The sequence below is a fragment of the Oncorhynchus masou genome, chromosome 32, assembly GCF_036934945.1.
Source record: "Oncorhynchus masou masou isolate Uvic2021 chromosome 32, UVic_Omas_1.1, whole genome shotgun sequence".
Lineage (NCBI taxonomy): Eukaryota > Metazoa > Chordata > Actinopteri > Salmoniformes > Salmonidae > Oncorhynchus > Oncorhynchus masou.
The window spans coordinates 30141666-30164303 of record NC_088243.1 but is presented as its reverse complement, the minus strand read 5'-3'; the positions used below and the strand labels follow the sequence as shown (position 1 = coordinate 30164303).

General features: G+C 41.9%; 1 protein-coding gene across 1 annotated transcript in view; it reads left to right on the top strand.

Moving 5' to 3' along the window:
- LOC135525894 (signal-induced proliferation-associated 1-like protein 1) overlaps window positions 1–22638 on the top strand; it is a 90331-nt gene that overhangs the window by 2267 nt on the left and 65426 nt on the right. The window contains 1 exon segment of the mRNA XM_064953855.1: window positions 478–636. The gene's annotated coding sequence lies outside the window, so the exon portion shown is untranslated.

Sequence of the window (22638 nt, the reverse complement as noted above, 5' to 3'; positions counted from 1 at the left end):
TTCCTTTGCCAAGATAATCCATTCACCTGACAGCTGTGGCATATCAAAAAGCTGATTAAACAGCATGATCATTACACAGGTCCACTTGTGCTGGGGACAATAAAAGGCCACTCTAAAATTTGTAGTTTTGTCATACAACACAATGCCACAGATGTCTCAAGTTTTGATGGAGTGTGCAATTAGCATGCTGACTGCAGGAATGGCCACCAGAGCTATTGCCAGAGAATTGAGTGTTAATTTCGCTACCAAAGACCGCCTCCAACATCGTTTTAGAGAATTTGGCAGTACATCCAACCGGCCTCACAACCCCATACCACATGTAACTACTACAGTCCTCCACATCCGGCTTCTTCACCTGTGGGATCGTCTGAGACCAGCCACCTGGATAGCTGATGAAACTGTGGGTTTGCACAACCAAAGAATTTTTGTACAAACGGTCTCAGGGAAGCTCATCTGTCTGTTTGTCGTCCTCACCAGGGTCTTGACCTGACTGCAGTTTGGCGTCATAACCGAATTCAGTGGGCAAACTCTCACCTTTGATGGCCACTGGCATGCTGGAGAAGTGTGCACTTTACAGATGAATCCCGGTTTCAACTGTACCGGCAGATGGCAGACAGCATGTATGCCGTTGTGTGGGTGAGTGGTTTGCTGATGTCAACTTTGTGAACAGAGTGCCCCATGGTGGTGGTGATGTTATGGTATGGGCAAGTATAAGCTATGGATAACAAACAGAATTGAATTTTATTGATGCCAATTTGAATGCACAGAGATAACGTGATGAGATCCTGAGGCCCATTGTCGTGCCATTCATCTCTCGCCATCATCTCATGTTTCAGCATGATCATGCACGGCCCCATGTCACAAGTATCTGTACACAATTCCTAGAAGCTGAAAATGTCCCAGTTCTTCCATGAACTGCATACTCACCAGACATATCACTCTTTTAGCACATTTGGGATGCTCTGGATCGACGTGTACAACAGCATGTTCCAATTCCCACCAATATCCAGAAACTTCGCACAGCTATTAAAGAGGAGTGGGACAACATTCCACAGGCCACAATCAATAACTTGATCAACTCTATGCGAAGGAGATGTGTCACGCTGCATGAGGCGAATGGTGGTCACACCAGATACTGACTGGTTTTCTGATCCACGCCACTACCTTTTTTTTAAAGTATCTGTGACCAACAGATGCATATCTGTTTTCCAGTCATGTGACATCCATATTTTAGGGCCTCATTTATTTATTTAAATTGGCTGACCTCCTTATATGAACTGTAACTCAGTAAAATCTTAGAAATTGTTGTGTTGCGTTTATTTTTTTGTTCAGTGTACTTAGTTTCAGGGGCAATTCAAATGCCTCACTGACCAAGTAATAGGCTATTGAATAACATAACGCTATTAGTTGAAACTTTATAAGGCAGGCAATGTTTTGGAATTGAATGAGCCCTACAGTGGCAAATCTGGATTCACTTGGATACAGGACTTGAATTAGACCTCTATGACCGGCTGTTACTCACAGTTCCAGTAGCTGTCAGAAGGAGTCCAAATAGAGTATATTTAGCACTCATTCACTGTTTGCTCTTTTTTTTGTATATCTTTGCATTTGTACTTGCTGTCCTATGCAGATAAGAGATTCAGTGTTTAATTCCTCCCCTAATATTCCATCTGTATTGGTGTATGCTATTCTGTGGAAACCTGCTTGGTTATGGTGGGATGTGTCAGATAGGGGGAGGAAAGAATATTGAGTTGCATAGTTGGCAAAATATTAGCATTCTTCATAAGCTTGGCTGACTGATGACTGGGATAACATCAGTCAGGTCCATAGTCATAACAATTGAAGACTTCTGTTTTGCCGCTTAATAAAAATTTTCTTTACACCATTACTCTCATATTTAGTCAGATATTGTTTCGCTGAAGCCAAATCATCATGCAAACTGGACCAGTGCCTCTTATTATGGAGTTTTCACATTAAATCAATCCAGTGCTGACACTGCTATGGGAAAAATAATGTTTATATTTTAATCATCATTGATGGGCAAACCAGTCTACTTTGTGCTATAGACAAAAATATCCTTCATGGTTAACATAAGACAATAGTATAGGATACAGTGGCTGTGAAAGTATTCACCCCCCTTTGGCATTTTTTATATTTTGTTGCCTTAAACTCTGGAATTAAAATAGATTTTTTTGGGGGGGGTTTGTTTTTATATGATTTACACAACATATCTACCACTTTGAAGATGCAAAATATTTTCTATTGTGAAGCAAACAACGAATAAGACAGAAACTGAAAACTTGAGTGTGCATAACTATTCAACCCCCCCCCCCCAAAACAATACTTTGTAGAGCCACCTTTTGCAGCAATTACAGCTGCAAGTCTCATGGGGTGTGTCTCTATAAGCTTGGCACATATAGCCACTGGGATTTTTGCCCATTCTTCAAGGCAAAACTGCTCCAGCTCCTTCAAGTTGGATGGATTCCGCTAGTGTACTACAATCTTTAAGTCATACCACAGATTCTCAATTGGATTGAGGTCTGGGCTTTGACTAGGCCATTCAAAGACATTTCAATGTTTCCCCTTAAACCACTCAAGTGTTGATTTAGCAGTATGCCTAGGGTCATTGACCTGCTGGAAGGTGATCCTCTGTCCCAGTCTCAAATCTCTGGAAGACTGGAACAGGTTTCCCTCAAGAATTTCCCTTTATTTAGCACCATCTATCATTCCTTCAATTCTGACCAGTTTCCCAGTCCCTGCTGATGACAAACATCCCCACAGCATGATGCTGCCACCACCATGCTTCACTGTGGGGATGATGTTCTCGGGGTGATGTTAGATGTTGGGTTTGTGCCAGACATAGCATTTTCCCTGATGGCCAAAAAGCTCAATTTTATTCTCATCGGATCAGAGTACCTTCTTCCAGGTGTTTGGGGAGTCTCCCACATGCCTTTTGGCAAACACCTAACATATTTGCTTATTTTTTTTCGGGACACTTCCATAAATCCCAGCTCTGTGGAGTGTACGGCTTAAAGTGGTCCTATGGACAGATACTCCAATCTCAGTTGTGAAGCAATGCAGCTCCTTCAGGGTTATCTTTTGTCTCTTTGTTGCCTCTCTGATTAATGCCTTCCTTGCCTGGTCTGTGAGTTTTGGTGGGCTGCCCTCTCTTGGCAGGTTTGTTGTGGTGCCATATTCTTTCCATTTTTAATAATGGATTTTATGGTGCTCTGTTCAAAGTTTCAGATATTTTTTTGTAACCCAAGCCTGATCTGTACTTCTCCACAACTTTGTCCCTGCCCTGTTTGGAGAGCTCCTTGGTCTTCATATTGCCGCTTGCTTGGTGGTGCTCCTTGCTTAGTGGTATTGCCGACTCTGGGGCCTTTCAGAACAGATGTATATATACTGAGATCATGTGACAGATCATGTGACACTTAGATGGCACACCGGTGGCCTTTATTTACCTAATTATGTGACTTCTGAAGGTAATTGGTTGCACCAGATCTTATTTAGGGGCTTCATAGCAAAGGGGGTGAATACAAATGCACACACCACTTTTCCGTTTTTTATTATTTAGAATTTAGTCATTTTTTTCATTTCACTTCACCAATTTGGACTATTTTGTGTATGTCCATTACATGAAATCCAAATAAAATTAAAATGACAGGTTGTAATGCAACAAAATTGGAAAAACGCCAATGGGGGTGAATACTTTTGCAAGGGACTGTATATGCAACTCACATCTCATCACCAGAGTATGATGACTGTAGGTCATTCCTAAACTCTAAGACTCTAAGAACAGGTCAGTCATGAGGAGCATGACATCCAGCCACAATATACGGCAGACTACAGTGAGGGACAGTAGCCAACAGCAGGGTCAGAGAGGTGACTCCAGGGCAGGCTCTCCAGCGCAGGTACGGTTTTGAGCATTGTTCAGGTTTATAAAGTGCCTTTCTGAAATGCGTTTGCTACAATTCTGAGTAGCCATAGTGAAATACTAACACTAACTGTTTGCTTTGTTGTTCATAAGAGTAAGCCTACACTCTACCAAAAATGGGTTCCAAAAGGGTTCATTGGCTATCCCCATAGGAGAACCCTTTTTGGTTCCAGGTAGAACCCATTTCTGGTTCCACGTAGAACCATACATGGAATCCAAAAGGGGTTCTACCTGGAACCAAAAAGTATTCTTCTATGTGGACATTAAGTGATAATGCCGCGGCCCTTGCAGTGCAAGGGGAACAACTACTTCAAGGTCTCAGAGCGAGTGACGTCACCGATTGAAACGCTATCAGCGTGCACCCCACTAACTAGCTAGCCATTTCACATCGGTTACCCCAGCCTAATCTCAGAAGTTGATAGGCTTGAAGTCATAAACAGCACAGCGAAGAGCTGCTGACAAACGCACGAAAGTGCTGTTTGAATGAATGCTTACGGTGCTGCCTACCACCGCTCAGTCAGACTGCTCTATCAAATATCAAATCATAGACTTAATTATAACATAATAACACACAGAAATACGAGCCTTACGTCATTAACATGGTCAAATCTGGAAACTATCATTTCGAAAACGTAATGTTTATTCTTTCAGCGAAATACGGAACCGTTCCATATTTTATCTAACGGATGGCATCCCTAAGTCTAAATATTGCTGTTACATTTCCCAACCTTCAATGTTATGTCATAATTATGTACAATTCTGGCAAATTAATTACGGTCTTTGTTAGGAAAAAATGGCCAGGCAGCCGACAGTGCTTTTTTCGTGAATGCGCTTGTTAAATCATCACCCGTTTGGCGAAGTAGGCTGTGATTCGATGAGAGAAATTAACAGGCACCACATCGATTATATGCAACGCAGGACAAGCTAGATAAACTAGTAATATCAACAACCATGTGTCACCACTAGTGATTATGTTAAGGTTGATTTGTTTTTTATTAGATAAGTTTAATGCTAGCTAGCAACTTACCTTGGCTTCTTGCTGCACTCGCGTAACAGGTAGTCAGCCTACCACGCAGGCTCCTTGTGGAGTGCAATGTAAGGCAGGTGGTTAGAGTGTTGGACTAGTAACTAGAAGGTTGCAAGATCAAATCCCTGAGCTGACAAGGTAAACATCTGTCGTTCTACCCCTGAACAAGGCAGTTAACCCACCGTTCCTAGGCCATCATTGAAAATAAGAATGTGTAATTAACTGAATTGTCTAGTTAAATAAAGGTTTTAAAAAAGAAAATTGGCCACAATTGGTGTCCAAAAATGCCGATTACTGATTGTTATGAAAACTTGAAATCGGCCCTAATTAATCGGCCATTCCGATTAATCGGTCGACCTCTAGTCCTGATACAAATCTAGGGTTGCTACCCAAGCCGGCTGGTTATCAGTTCGGTTGCCAGAGACCTATGGATGCAACCCAGTTGTTCGTTCTAAACGTTCCATTGCCATACTGGCTGGCAGCGTTCTTATCCCTTGCTTGCTTGCTAGCCAACAACGGTTAATTTACAGTCACGTTAAACAGTGTAGCCAGAATAACAACAGTAGCTGCCTTTGCATTTGTTTAAGCTGTTTTCTAGTGAAATACATCCATAACAATGAGATAATGAATCATTCATAACAATGCGCTTTCTTCACCTCGAGTAATGTGCTACTTGAATTGACAATGTTGAATGGCTTCCCTCCTTATGTTAGTTGGTCAAGGCTGAAAACAGACATAAGAGACCCTGGGATGTGCCACTGAATGGACTGATACACCAACATGTCTGGTGTCAGTACAAGGCCATCTTCTTTTAATTTCTATTCTGACTCATCACTGTGAAATAAAATAAGTGGATTGAACTTTTGGCCAACCGTCCGTAACCACAAAAGATAATGACTAGAAATATATTAACATTATGGAAACATTTGTTGGCTCCTGTTCAAATGATTAAGCAGTGTTTGTCAGACCCAAAGGCAGAAGAGTACATTATTGGCTTGGCAATCTGTCCTCCAGTGCCCTACGATGTCACCATTGAATTGAAGGGGGGTGATAAAGCTGACTGGGATGAGGATGACTGTAGTAGTGTCTCCTATTAAACTGTTGGAATGCACCGGCTTTGTCTGCTTGGGCCTACCGGGGGTATGCCAACCGATGGAAACGGCGAGAGAGCTCAGTACTCACAATGGAGATGATGTAATCTCTTTCAACTCACTGTCACAGAGTACATGCAGATGAACAAAGAAAACTGCCCCTTCGACCACGTTTGGGGAACGTCAACCTCACAAAAATGCTATCGGCTTTTGTGGTTTTACTATTATTTATGTGGAGATCAAATGTTTTGCCTTGTGACGCCCCCTACTTATTCTCCTGATGAGGCAGAATGTAATGTAGTGGTGCAGGTGCAACATAGTTGATGTGCTGATTTGGGACAAGATGTCTATTCTAATCTAGCCCTCCCACAGCTGACAAATAGTCCTATTCCCTACAGTGTCAGTCCAATTCTTGTTCTGCCCTGATAGTCTGTTAGTCTGTTGCTAATGCTGATGAACTCAAGTAACCTCACACTAAAGCCTTGTTCACACTGCATGCCTTAATGCTCAAATCAATTTTGTTTTTCAAGTACTTTTTGGAACACTGACTGGCCAAATGGTATACAGCCACGTTTCATTTTCAATGCCCTTGCTGATGGTAGGCTTTGTTACTTTGGTCCCAGCTCTCAGGTCATTCACTAGGTCCCCCCCCCGTGTGGTTCTGGGATTTTTGCTCACCGTTCTGGTGATCATTTTGACCCCACGGGGTGAGATCTTGCGTGGAGCCCCAGATTGAGGGAGATTATCAGTGGTCTTGTATGTCTTCCATTTCCTAATAAATGCTCCCACAGTTGATTTCTTCAAACCAAGCTGCTTACCTATTGCAGATTCAGTCTTCCCAGACTGGTGCAGGTCTACAATTTTGTTTCTGGTGTCCTTTGACAATTCTTTGGTCTTGGCCATAGTGGAGTTTGGCGTGTGACCTTTTGAGGTTGTGGACAGGTGTCTTTTATACTTATAACAAGTTCAAACAGGTGCCATTAATACAGGTAACGAGTGGAGGAAAGAGGAGTCTCTTAAAGAAGAAGTTACAGGTCTGTGAGAACCAGAAATCTTGCTTGTTTGTAGGTGACCAAATACTTATTTTCCACCATAATTTGCAAATAAATTAATTAAAAATCCTACAATGTGATTTTCTGGATTATTTTTCCTCATTTTGTTTGTCATAGTTGAAGTGTACCTATGATGAAAATTACAGGCCTTTCTCATCTTTTTAAGTGGGAGAACTTGCACAATTGGTGGCTGACTAAATACTTTTTTGCCCCACTGTATGTGTGTGTTCAGACAGCAGTCATTTTCTGACATGGCTACGCTAGTTATCATAGTGATGACGGGTGTGTGCACATTGGTGTAGGCTGATGATGGTGATGCTCGTGCTTCCTATCACTCAGAAGTTATGTAGCAAGCTAGGGTGACAACCAAAATTCCCTCCATTTCTTTCAGCATTGAGCAAATTTCAGGTCTGCTGAGCGCAAACTTGAACTTGTGAAAATTCTGTGCAACATTCGGTGTGCGTTTACTGTGAACACCGAGGCTGTACCCGCTTAAAGTTACAGTGCCAAGAGGGCTACTGTGGCTATTTGATCATAATGTAGACCTACCAGAGTGGCCTACCATCAAAAACAAGAGAAACGCACCCCATAACATTTTAACATGGAAATAGCTGTTCTATCATTCAGCCTACAGTAGCAGCCTATGTGTGGTGTTCAATGCCTACATTCCACGAGACTTTAAAAAAAACATGCAGGGCTTGACATTAACCTGTTTGTCCACTTGTCCATCAGACAAGATGGTGACTGAAAATGTTGTATTTGATGCAAGAAACCACTTTACAAAATAAAATGCATTAATATTTACAACCATTATTACAGAGAGTCAGACAAATTATGCTACGCTCTGTCTATTGGCTACTTAGCTTATTCAAGACCGTCTCAAAATACAACACTTCCCCTTTAAGACATAAACAAGCTCAAAGATGGCTAGAAATGTACAGATTTTGTGCTCTTTTTGGAAGCAACCACTCCCCCATTGTTGACCCGAAATGAGCTATAACTGGGCTAATAACTCATTAACTAGCAAAGAATATGAACAAATGTGCACATGTGGCTACATGCAGCTCTCAATTTGATCTCAAAACAAGCGCATCTTCTCGCAACCGCTCATACTGTAAACACAGTCCAGTTCAAAGTGAATGGCACAGCTTCATATGGCAATCTCTATTTGCATATAGGCCTACTGCAACTCTGATTGGTTATGGCGCTCTTGTCTGTGTAGAGTACAGGCCTGAGTAGTGCCTGTCAACGCAATAGAATCCTACTCCAATGCGCTCTGCCAACAAGAATCTCTTGCACAGTTAGTTTTGCATATTAAATCTTGCATAGTTCATTTTGTTTCAGTATATTACATTTAAAGTGGCTAATATTGCGTTGATTCGATCACAATTCCCACAGTAGAGCGAAGTGTTGATCGTGTTAACTAAAGGGTAAAACTGTCAAAATGTGAGTGAAGTTCAACCTCGTGCTTCTCTGCGTGAGCTCACAATTTTTTTCTGCGCAGCAGTCCAAAGGGAGCTGAGCCCCCATGCACAACTTAGAGGGAACATTGACGATAACAATGCCGTTTCCCGTTTTTTTAATGTTTTGAATGTTCAAAATCATAGTGTAAGAATAAGATAAGATGGTCCAACTTTCAAAACAAGTTATTTTTGACTAGCCACGGTAGTCAACTAGCTAGCTTGGTAGCTTTCTGGCACATTAACTAATTTGTTTGTAAACAATTAACTGGCTAGTTAGCTACCATGTCATGTTCTTGTCAAACTCTCAACAGAGTAGCTAGCAAGAAACAAGATATTCCAAATAACAGTCTAAATACCACTTGAGGGCAACTAAATCAGAAATGATCATTCAGACACAAGTCGCATGGCCGGGAATCAGATTTGTATTTGACTTCGTAGGTGGTTTTAAATGTTGCTTGAAATATCTGATTCCATGTGGCCTTTGACTGTTCAGACTGCAGGAACAATAACAGATTTGAATCGGATATGCCAAAAAATGTGATTGTAAACATGACTTAACTGAACCCTAACGCAAAGCCACAGTCCCACTACACCAGACAGGCTGTAATTCCCATCTCTCAGGTCCAACAAGTGCTGGAAATAATGTGTGGTGGGCAGGCATCGAGGAACAAACAACCACACAGAGAGAAAAAAAAATGTTTGGAAGGAAAAGGTTTCCGTAATGAAATGTTGGTCCCTGAGGATGTGTTGTGTTGCTTCAGACTATTTTGCCTGACATAGTGATGATCTGTCTGGTTTTGTCTGAACATGCCAGTCAGTCTCTACATGGTATCACACTTTAAAGCCTACTCCCCCTGTCTTTTCCTCACATACTGTAGTTGACAGGGCTCTCTCTGCTACTATTCATAGTCTATAAACAGAGAACAAGGCCAATGCCCCATGCTGTGTTTGCCATGCAATAGTGACATATTATTTGCCCATACGGGTCGAACAACAAAGCTGTACTGTTGTTCTGTGGACAGAAACATGAGCAGATTGGAATGTGATGTGGATTGGTCGTTCCTGAATCAGGATATCAATCTGCAGACAGGTCTTGAAGAAAAAGAAGCAGCAGGGGCGCTTCAGGTATTCCAAAACAACCACAGGTGCTTTTGGAGGGAGATAGTACTAGAAAAGCAAAAGGAAAAATTATAACCACAAATAGATGCTAAGTGGCATAAAAAAATCCAAGTCCAGGCACCCGTGTGGGTTTTCAAGTAAAAAAGCCTTTAATTTGTGGGATAAACCATAATTAAAATACACTGAATGGACTTGGATTTTTTTTATGCCACTTAGCACCTATTTGTGGTTATAATCTTTTCTACAAACAGGTCTGTTCAGCTGGTCCTTCACTTTAACAGCTCAACTGCTTTTGTTACTTTCAGGAGCAGCGTGGCATACAGTGGAATTCAAAGCTCCATAGCACCGCATGAGTTCTCCTCAGAACTTAGTGTGTTGGAGGTTGCAACATATTATCTTATCAACATATTATCTTTGTTAACAACATTTTTGAAAGAGTTGCAGGTTCCCACTCCTCCCCTTTGTTTCCTGCATTCCGACCAGCAGAAATCCCACTTCATATTGCTCCAAGATTTCACATCCTCTCTGTAGTCGAAGCACATAATACATTTCCATCCTGTGAGTTAAGTTCCTGCTCCGCTTTGGGCATGGTGGGGGTGAGGAATGAGACTGCTTGGCTCCAGTTCCTTCCTTGTCCTGTGTGAGGATGTCAGGGGCTCTTCTCTGAAACACACAAAGAGAGAGTGGGGGAAGGAATTCAATGCAATGGAATAGTCCATTTACTGTTCTCACCTGATATCTCTATGATTTCCTGACAAGGGGGGACAATTCTGTAATATTAAACGGTAGATAGCATAAACATAATCACATGTAACATGTGTTTGTGTTAGTATACAAAAAATTCAAATAAAATCAAATCAAATTTTATTTGTCACATACACATGGTTAGCAGATGTTAATGCGAGTGTAGCGAAATGCTTGTGCTTCTAGTTCCGACAATGCAGTAATAACCAACAAGTAATCTAACTAACAATTCCTAAACTACTGTCTTATACACAGTGTAAGGGGATAAAGAATATGTACATAAGGATATATGAATGAGTGATGGTACAGAGCAGCATAGGCAAGATACAGTAGATGGTATCGAGTACAGTATATACATATGAGATGAGTATGTAAACAAAGTGGCATAGTTTAAAGTGGCTAGTGATACATGTATTACATAAGGATGCAGTCGATGATATAGAGTACAGTATATACGTATGCATATGAGATGAATAATGTAGGGTAAGTAACATTATATAAGGTAGCATTGTTTAAAGTGGCTAGTGATATATTTACATCATTTCCCATCAATTCCCATTATTAAAGTGGCTGGAGTTGGGTCAGTGTGTTGGCAGCAGCCACTCAATGTTAGTGGTGGCTGTTTAACAGTCTGATGGCCTTGAGATAGAAGCTGTTTTTCAGTCTCTCGGTCCCAGCTTTGATGCACCTGTACTGACCTCGCCTTCTGGATGATAGCGGGGTGAACAGGCAGTGGCTCGGGTGGTTGATGTCCTTGATGATCTTTATGGCCTTCCTGTAACATCGGGTGGTGTAGGTGTCCTGGAGGGCAGGTAGTTTGCCCCCAGTGATGCGTTGTGCAGACCTCACTACCCTCTGGAGAGCATTACGGTTGAGGGCGGAGCAGTTGCCTTACCAGGCGGTGATACAGCCCGCCAGGATGCTCTCGATTGTGCATCTGTAGAAGTTTGTGAGTGCTTTTGGTGACAAGCCAAATTATTTCAGCCTCCTGAGGTTGAAGAGGCGCTGCTTCGCCTTCTTCACGATGCTGTCTGTGTGAGTGGACCAATTCAGTTTGTCTGTGATGTGTATGCCGAGGAACTTAAAACTTGCTACTCTCTCCACTACTGTTCCATCGATGTGGATAGGGGGGTGTTCCCTCTGCTGTTTCCTGAAGTCCACAATCATCTCCTTAGTTTTGTTGACGTTGAGTGTGAGGTTATTTTCCTGACACCACACTCCGAGGGCCCTCACCTCCTCCCTGTAGGCCGTCTCGTCGTTGTTGGTAATCAAGCCTACCACTGTTGTGTCGTCCGCAAACTTGATGATTGAGTTGGAGGCGTGCGTGGCCACGGAGTCGTGGGTGAACTGGGAGTACAGGAGAGGGCTCAGAACGCACCCTTGTGGGGCTCCAGTGTTGAGGATCAGCGGGGAGGAGATGTTGTTACTTACCCTCACCACCTGGGGGCGGCCCGTCAGGAAGTCCAGTACCCTTTTGTACAGGGCGGGGTCGAGACCCAGGGTCTCGAGCTTGATGACGAGCTTGGAGGGTACTATGGTGTTGAATGCCGAGCTGTAGTCGATGAACAGCATTCTCACATAGGTATTCCTCTTGTCCAGATGGGTTAGGGCAGTGTGCAGTGTGGTTGAGATTGCATCGTCTGTGGACCTATTTGAGCGGTAAGCAAATTGGAGTGGGTCTAGGGTGTCAGGTAGGGTGGAGGTGATATGGTCCTTGACTAGTCTCTCAAAGCACTTCATGATGACGGAAGTGAGTGCTATGGGGCGGTAGTCGTTTAGCTCAGTTACCTTAGCTTTCTTGGGAACAGGAACAATGGTGGCCCTCTTGAAGCATGTGGGAACAGCAGACTGGTATAGAGATTGATTGAATATGTCCGTAAACACACCAGCCAGCTGGTCTGCGCATGCTCTGAGGGCGCGGCTGGGGATGCCGTCTGGGCCTGCAGCCATGCGAGGGTTAACACGTTTAAATGTTTTACTCACCTCGGCTGCAGTGAAGGAGAGACCGCATTTTTCCGTTGCAGGCAGTGTCAGTGGCACTGTATTGTCCTCAAAGCGGGCAAAAAAGTTATTTAGTCTGCCTGGGAGCAAGACATCCTGGTCCGTGACTGGGCTGGATTTCTTCCTGTAGTCCGTGATTGACTGTAGACCCTGCCACATGCCTCTTGTGTCTGAGCCGTTGAATTGGGATTCTACTTTGTCTCTGTACTGACGCTTAGCTTGTTTGATAGCCTTACGGAGGGAATAGCTACACTGCTTGTATTCGGTCATGAGTTGGAGGCGTGGCCACGCACGCCTCCAACTCAATCATCAAGTTTGCAGACGACACTACAGTGGTAAGCTTGATTACCAACAACGACGAGACGGCCTACAGGGAGGAGGGGAGGGCCCTCGGAGTGTGGTGTCAGGAAAATAACCTCACACTCAACGTCAACAAAACAAAGGAGAAACAGCAGAGGGAGCACCCCCTATCCACATCGACGGGACAGTAGTGGAGAAGGGTAGTAAGTTTTAAGTTCCTCGGCGTACACATCACGGACAAACTGAATTGGTCCACCCACACAGACAGCGTGGTGAAGAAGGCGCAGCAGCTCCTCTTCAACCTCAGGAGGCTGAAAAAATTCAGCTTGTCACCAAAAGCACTCACAAACTTTTACAGATGCACAATCGAGAGCATCCTGTCGGGCTGTATCACCGCCTGGTATGGCAACTGCTCCGCCCACAACCGTAAGGCTCTCCAGAGGGTAGTGAGGTTTGCACAACGCATCACCGGGGGCAAGCTACCTGTTCTAAAACTTTTGACCGGTAGTGTATGTAAATAAGGTATTTCTGTTTTTGTGTTGTCCTCATGTTTTTTTCTGTAGATTGATGAGGATAAAATGTAATTTAATCCATTTTAGAATCAGGCTGTAACGTAACAAAATGTGGAAAAAGTTTAAGGCTCTGAATACTTTCCAAATGCACTGTATATCACCAGTAGTACATTTACCGTTAATTCGTATAATTTCTAAGATAGTGTTTGTTTTTGTTACGGTAATGTCTGTTTAATGCATTCAATAAATTATTATTCCAGTATTTTCCGCTCTCTTTGTCAGAGTGGACATGTTGTTCGCAGAGCCCACAACCAATGCTACACTTGTGAGAAGCAAGTTTTGGTTTAATTCATTCCATTTACAAGTTTTGTCAATTTTTGTTTGGAGCGCTCCTGTCAATGTTGTGTGCGGACGCGCACCTGATTACGCCTAGAAGTTGGCCTATACCTTCCTGTCCTGCGAGCAAATGTTGGCATATAAATGTTCCCCTTTGGGGATCTGATAGTATTTCTGATTGTCTTAATTAACGCACCGCCACTAATGAGCTGTGGAGCTTCTCAAAGTAATGTTTTCTTCACCTCAAACAGCAAGCAAAGTCTGTTTTTACATACATTAAGAATGACAATATTCCTTAAATGTATTTGAAAAATCTTTCCAGCTCTCTCCCTTTTGAAAACCACTCAGCGTGAAAGGGGATAATGTCATGCTCTGATCCAGAGGAAACATCATAATATAGGCATACCTGATTACCTCTTATGCCTTGCGCAAATAGCCTACAGCTATTTCTGTCCCAAGCTCACTAGAGCAGGAATCTCTGAGGGCTTAGAATATTGTATACAATGTACAAGTTTGCAATTATGAGCTTTTGGCCAGACCAAAGTTGATAGTTACAATGTTTCAAGTTGGTTGCAGACAGGACATACGTAGCCAATGTGATTTATAGGATATTTATTTTTATCAGGATGTTTTCTACCTGCAGGCTGCAATGTTTGTATTGGTTGGCTTTATAGGCAATTATTTACATAGTTGGCAATAAAGTTAAGGTTTGTATCACTCCTTGCGTACCGGCAACAGAATATAAAAGACATTAGGACCGGGAGAAGGAGGGTCGGGAAAGGGCAAGGTTTTTTCTTCTGGTTGATCTCTGGCTCCCTCTTGAGTCATTTGTGTCTTATTTCATCAAACAGTATGCTTATTAAAGCATCAGAAAAGTTCAATGCATATATAGTTGATTTTATTCATTAGGGATAGCCCCCTTTTTTTCAATTTTCACCTAAAATGACATACTAACTGCCTGTAGCTCAGGCCCTGAAGCAAGGATGTATATTATTGGTACCATTTGAAAGGAAACACTTTGAAGTAGGAAAATATAACACAATAGATATGGTAGAAGAAAATACAAAGGAAAAAACACTTTTTTCCTACCACCATCTTTGAAATGCAACAGAAAGGTCCCACTTCTAGCCATCACTCTGGTTGTAATTCCGATGGTGTCCACAAGATGGCAGCAGTGTATGTGCAAAGTTTCAGACGGATGCCTTGAAGTATGAGCAAACTACATGAGTGTGAAGTCACCCAGGTACATTTGGGCAAATCGTGAATTTTTATTTTACCTTTATTTATCTAGGCAAGTCAGTTAAGAACACATTCTTATTTTCAATGATGGCTTAGGAACAGTGGGTTAACTGCCTGTTCAGGGGCAGAACAACAGATTTGTACCTTGTCAGCTGGGGGTTTGAACTTGCAACCTTCCGGTTACTTTTTCTGCAAGAATATCGTCAAATCTGTATACTTGGAGTTTTTCAGTATTAGTAGCCATATTATAAGTTCAACATTTGCAAAACAACCAGTTTTCATAACTTCATAACTCTGAATATTCTTATAATTTTTGTCCAAAAGGAAATGGCATGCTGTCGCACAAGGTTAGCAGCTACATTTTGCTATAGATACAGGGTTTCCGGATACTCCCGTAAAGCCCAGCTCATTGGCTATCTAGCTAGCTTTGTTTGACCCCAGTTGGTGCTTATTTGACGTGCCATGAAGGCATCACTCTCTGATCAAATTTGGTGTCTTATAGGATATACTACACCCCTAATGATATAGTGAAGTCTGGTTGCATTCAATACAATGTGATACATACGAATGTGATTTGACTGGTTGAAACAACGTTTAGGGTTAGATTTTCACACATTCCTTTCTTTGCAAATTGAATGAGTGGAAATAGAAAATCGATTGTGCATGCTATATATATGGTAAATAATTTTATCTACCAAAACGACATTTCATGTTATCTCTGGGACCCTTTGGATGATAAATAAGAGCATGATTTCAGAATATAAGTACACATTTCATCTTCAGAGGTGAATTTATCAAACCTATCCTGGTGAAAAAAATGTTGTTAGGAGCTCTCCTCAAACAACAGCATGGCACTTTTTTCACAGTAATAGCTACTGTAAATTGGACAGTGCAGTTATATTAACAAGAATTTAAGCCTTCAGCCGATATAAGATGTACCGACATTTTTGTTTCTCTAAAATTTGTGATCTTGACACAAGGCGCTGCATGATTTACAACTGTCCCGTTGACGGTACGCCTATCCCTACAAAGTTTTAAATGCCTAGGGCAGCGTTTCTTAAGTGGGTCACAGACCTTTTAATGGTGGGTCGCGACGTAAATGTATAATTATTTCATTAATTGCTGGAATTGATTTGGCCAAGTGCAACTGCGCTCTCGGTTCAGTGCACTCTGCTTTGCAGCGGTCTCTGCTCAGTTTGGCAGCTGCAGGAGTGGTAGAGGGAGATGCCCGTGTGCTTCGAGGTTTAACTGATATTTTTTCTGCAGTTACTTGAAGATCCCTCTGCGACCCACACGCTGCAGCGCTGTCGTTCAAACCACTGACTTGTTATTTCCACTCGCCATCACTCACCGCTGTCATGAAATAGACTCATGCTAGCCACAAGTTCTGACTGAGGTCAATCGTCATGAAACGCAAATACAGTGATGACTTTCTGTCTCTTTCATACAAACTGAGAAATAACAAGGAGCGCACACAATGTGTTTTGTTTGGGGAAGTGCTTACTAATGAGTCTCAAAAACAAACAAATGAATAAAATGACACGTCCTGACCTAATCTTCCAGGCACAACATGACGGTAAACCAGGGAGTTATTTCAGAACAGGGCAGAATGCTTCAGGAAACAGTGCTACCACAGTGGAAAAGTAAGTCAGCTAGCAAGGCATTGTTGTCATTTTATAACAGTTACAAGGCCAGGGGATTGTTGTCATTTTATAAGCAGAAATAAGGGAGTACTATCTCTCATAGTAGTACATGTGAGTTTCTCTTTCAAACAACCCCCTGGCCTTGTAACGTTACACAGCTAATAGCTAACGTTAGCCAAAGCAAGCTAGCTAGCTACTGATAGTGCAAACCTAAGAAACAGTACAGATGAAGATGAAAAATGATCATGCCTACTGTACATTTTACTGTAGAAATGATTGTTGAGAACAAGCCTAGGTTGGAACTGTTGCTATTAAAATACAAGTAATCAATTTTATTCTGAACTGGAATAAACTGATTGAAGCAAGATGCTACACACACACACACACACACAGTTCTGGGTTGCTCATCTACAGCAGGAAGCGGTCTCCTGCCTGACTTAGAAAGCAGTAGATGTTCTGATCCAATTTGGGAAGTCAGGGTTCTCAAGTACAGAAAGAGTCTCAATGCCGAGCATGACTTCCGAGTTGCACTGTCAAAAACTGAGCCCAGAATAGACATGCTTGTTGAAAACTTCAACCAGCCACACACCTCTTATTAGGAATGTTTATTCCAGTGTGTGTTTTCTGGTCTACATCTGTGTGATGTGATCAATCTGTTTTTTCCAGTTCAGAATGAAAATTATATATTGTATTTTAACAGCAACAGTTTCAACCTAGACAGAAATATAAGAGTGTTTTTAATGGGGGAAATAAGCATGAAAAGATATTTATGGGTATTTCATTGTCATTTGTTTTTGTCTATATTGCATTTTTTTTGTTACCATAAGGGCAATGAAGTGTACCGATATGTATGTATAGTTGCATATTTTCCTAAGCTTGGGTCCCAGGAAAACACAGAATTTCTAATTTGGGTCCCAGGCCGAAAATGTTTAAGAACCCCTGTCTATATATAGAAAAATACATGACCAATCGATTGGTCAGACGACTTTCGGTTTACTTAGATTTTTTTGGATCGTGGACAGCCCTAGTAAAAACTCATGCATCCCACCCTTCAAGGATCACCCCTCTCTTTCTGTGTTACTTTTTCACTTTTGTGGTTGACAGTGACTCAACCTCATAGATTAGGAGTAGTAGAAATTGGTAACACATGAGTGCCCTGCCTACTTTCTGACTAGATAAACTCATAGGGAGTGAGTGGGACAGCTTAACTGCTGGAGAGAGACACTTTCCATCTGTCCCTTGGTGCAGAGAGCAGATTGGGCCCGACCAATAACAAACATGACTGCTGCTTTTCCAGGCTTTCCTCCCAGCCTGTTTCCTGTGTATTTCATTTATGTATTCCTGGGTACCTTGGCTACAGCTTTGCTGCTGGAATGAGATACATACATCAACTCCCCAAATCCAAAGCTGCTGGATGGAGGCCTATTTGGAAGCTCATCCTCTCAGCAATAAATAGCAATACATTTTTGACAGATTTGGTCTGTTTTTTATGATGTTGCTCTTGAAGCCAAGGACAAGGAGCTAGACTACTAGACTAACTCTAGATCTGATCTATGGAAATGCCAATTGAAACGGTGGCACTGTGTCTCATATCTAAATAGGGGTGTACCATGATATTCTCTCTTAGTTAAGGTAACAAGTGCTGAGTTGAAGGGTGGTCATCTGCTACAATACATTACCTAAGGAGGGACTGCATGGCAAAGAGGTGTGCAGTCTGCAGTGCAAGGTATCACATAAAAGCCTGCCTGCCATTATTGCTCAATTAGAGGCAGGGAGGATCCTTTGTGACGTGGGCCTTTTGTGGTTGGTGGAATAGTTTTTATGTGGGGTGGCTCCCTGCCTTGAATGCTAATTAGCAGAAGTCACAAGGAATCAAGTACTGTTGGAATCAAAAAACCCTGCACCTGCACACCATGGCCTCTCACCCTTCTGCTTCATTTGGTTCCCTGTAAACAACACGGATAACCTTAACTTTGATATGTTGTTAGTTAACCACATCACTATGTCTGCAGTGAACCAGGTTGACGCTCTCTCCACAACTCTGATGCTGTGTGTGTGTGTGTGTGTGTGTGAGACACTCCTGTTATTGTACAAATGCAAATTAAGGATCACACAGAGCTCAAACCTCCGCATGTTTTTTCCTTCAAGACTTCTGGGGATTCTGAGCCTTGATTAGAGCGAGGTCGGGGTATGAGTGGGGCGTGTTAATTGCATTCCACTTTTTCCTGATTCCCTTGAACCAAGACTACAATGGAAAAATTGGAACAACTGTTACACGTTGTCAGCCCAATAAAGTATATGCTAATCTGTAGTCCTTTTGGTGTTTTTGTCTGTGAATGAGTTCTCTGTATTTTTCAGTTTCTTTTTGATGGGTATAGGGAAGCGCTCCACCCTAGGTCTTGTGTAGATGGATCAGTTCTGGCTTGTATGGAAATTGTTTTTGATCAGCACTGTTCCAGAGTTGTCTACAGTGTGAGCTACAGTGTAGTGTGTGTGCTAGAGGTCGATCGATTATGATTTTTCAACGCCGATACCAATTATTGGAGGACCAAAAAAAGCCAATACCAATTAATCGGACGATTTTTATTTTATTTTTATATACAGTATGTATATTTGTAATAATGACAATTACAACAATACTGAATGAACACCTTTATTTTAACTTTATATAATACATAAATAAAATCTATTTTGTCTCAAATAAATAATGAAACATGTTTAAATAAGGCAAAAACACAGTGTTGGAGAAGAAAGTAAAAGTGCAATATGTGCCATGTAAAAAAGCTAACGTTTAAGTTCCTTGCTCAGAACATAAGAATATATGAAAGCTAGTGGTTCCTTTTAACATAAGTCTTCAATATTCCCAGTTGTATTTTTTTATTTTTTATTTCACCTTTATTTAACCAGATAGGCTAGTTGAGAACAAGTTCTCATTTGCAACTGCGACCTGGCCAAGATGAAGCGTAGCAATTCAACACATAGAACAACACAGAGTTACACATGGAATAAACAAAACATACAGTTAATAATACAGTAGAACAAAAGACAAAAAGTCTATATACAGTGAGTGCAAATGAGGTAAGTTAAGGAAATAAAAATGCCATGGTGGCGAAGTAATTACAATATAGCAATTAAACACTGGAATGGTAGATCGGCAGAAGATGAATGTGCAGGTAGAGATACTGGGGTGCAAAGGAGCAAAATAAATAAATAAATACCAGTATGGGGATGAGGTAGGTAGATAGATTGGCTGTTTACAGATAGGCTAAGTACAGGTGCAGTGATCTGTAAAATGCTCTGACAGCTGGTGCTTAAAGCTAGTGAGGGAGATGTGAGTCTCCAGCTTCAGAGATTTTTGCAATTAGTTCCAGTCAGGGGCAGCAGAGAACTGGAAGGATAGACGACCAAAAGAGGAATTGGCTTTGGGGGTGACCAGTGCGATATACCTGCTGAAGCGCGTGCTACGAGTGGGTGCTGCTATGGTGACCAGTGAGCTGATATAAGGCGGGGCTTTACCTAGCAGAGACTTGTAGATAACCTGTAGCCAGTGGGTTTGGCGACGAGTATGAAGCGAGGGCCAACCAACGAGAGCGTACAGGTCGCAATGGTGGGTAGTGTATGGGGCTTTGGTGACAAAACGGATGGCACTGTGATAGACTGCATCCAGTTTGTTGAGTAGAGTGTTGAAGACTATTTTATAGATGACATCACCGAAGTCGAGGATCGGTAGAATGGTCAGTTTTATGAGGGTATGTTTGGCAGCATGAGTGAAGGATGCTTTGTTGCGATATAGGAAGCCGATTCTAGATTTCATTTTGGATTGGAGATGCTTAATGTGAGTCTGGAAGGAGAGTTTACAGTCTAACCAGACACCCTGGTATTTGTAGTTGTCCACGTATTCCAAGTCAGAGCAGTCCAGAGTAGTGATGCTGGACGGGCGAGCAGGTGCGGGCAGCGATCGATTGAAAAGTATGCATTTAGTTTTACTTGCGTTTAAGAGCAGTTGGAGGCCACGGAAGGAGAGTTTTATGGCATTGAAGCTCGTCTGGAGGTTAGTTAACACAGTGTCCAAGGAGGGGCCGGAAGTATACAGAATTGTGTCATCTGCGTAGAGGTGGATCAGAGAATCACCAGCAGCAAGAGCAACATCATTGATGTATACAGAGAAGAGAGTCGGCCCGAGATTTGAACCCTGTGGCACACCCATAGAGGCTGTCAGAGGTCCACAACAGGCCCTCCGATTTGACACACTGAACTCTATCAGAGAAGTAGTTGGTAAACCAGGCGAGGCAATCATTTGAGAAACCAAGGCTGTCGAGTCTGCCAATAGGAATGTTGTGATTGACAGAGTCGAAAGCCTTGGCCAGGTCGATGAATACGGCTGCACAGTAATGTCTCTTATCGATGGCAGTTATGATGTAGTTTAGAACCTTGAGCGTGGCTGAGGTGCACCCATGACCAGCTCTGAAACCAGATTGCATAGCGGAGAAGGTATGCATAGCGGAGAAGGTAAGGTATGTTAAGAAGTTTTAGGTTATAGTTATAGGAATTATAGGACTATTTTTCTCTATACCATTTGTATTTCATATACCTTTATTCTTATAGACATTATAGTATTGCCAGCCCTATCTCAGGAGTTGATAGGCTTGAAGTCATAAACAGTGCTGTGCTTCAAGCATTGCGAAGAGCTGCTGGTAAACGCAGTAAAGTGCTGTTTGACTGAATGCTTACGAGCCTGCTGCTGCCTACCACTGCTCAGTCAGACTGCTCTATCAAATATCAAATCATAGACTTAATTATAATATAATAAATACACAGAATTACGAGCCTTAGGTCATTAATATGGTCAAAACCAGAAATGATCATTTAGAAATCAAAACGTTTATTCTTTCAGTGAAATACAAAACTGTTCCGTATTTTATCTGGTGGCAAACCAATGTCTAAATATTGCTGTTACATTGCATAACCTTCAATGTTATGTCATAATTATGTAAAATTCTGGCAAATTAATTACGGTCTTTGTTAGGAAGAAGTGGTCTTCACACAGTTCGCAACGAACCAGGAGGCCCAAACTGCTGCATATACCCTGACTCTACTTGTACTGAACGCAAGAGAAGCGGCACAATTTCCCTAGTTAATATTGCCTGCTTACATTAATTTATTTTAGCTAAATATGCAGGTTTAAAGAAAGGCATTGATGTTCATTGTTTGGTTCATTGGTGCAACGATTGTGCTTTTTTTCACAAATTTGCTTTTGTTAAATCATCACCCGTTTGGCGAAGTGGGCTGCGATTCGATGATAAATTAACAGTCACCGCATTGATTATATGCAACGCAGGATAAGCTAGTTAAACTAGTAATATCATCAACCATGTGTAGTTAACTAGTGATTATGTTAAGATTGATTGTTTTTTATAAGATAAGTTTAATACTAGTTAGCAACTTACCTTGGCTCCTTGCTGCACTCGCGTAACAGGTGGTCAGCCTGCCACGCAGTCTCCTCATGGATTGCAATGTAATCGGCCATAATCGGCATCCAGCGCACCATGCAGGTTTGACATTTGTAATTTAGCGTGGATACAGTTATGCAATGCTGCCTGAATGAATGCACAAATGACACTGAATGAATTGATTTACTCTGAGGCTTTATTGTACATAATAGGAGCAAAAGTGAATCAAGCCAGAACTGGAACCATGCTCAAATAAATGACTGGAAATAATTCACATGCAAAGGAAATGTTACGGAATTTAAATATGGTATATAAGACGAATATAATACAGTGTGATATGTTGATCCTACATACACTATATATACAACAGTATGTGGACACCCCTTCAAATTAGTAGATTCGGCTATTTCAGCCACACCCATTGCTGACAGGTGTATAAAATTAAGCGAACAGCCATGCAATCTCCATAGACAAACATTGGCAGTAAAATGGCCTTACTGAAGAGCTCAGTGACATTCAACATGGCACTACTGTCATAGGATGCCACCTTGCCAACAAGTCAGTTGGTCAAATGTCTGCACTACTAGAGCTGCCCCAGTCAACTGTAATTACTGTTATTGTGAAGTGGAAACGTCTAGAAGCAACAACGGCTCAGCCACAAAGTGGTAGGCCACACAAGCTCACAGAATAGGACCGCCGAGTCAGTAACACTACCGAGTTCCTA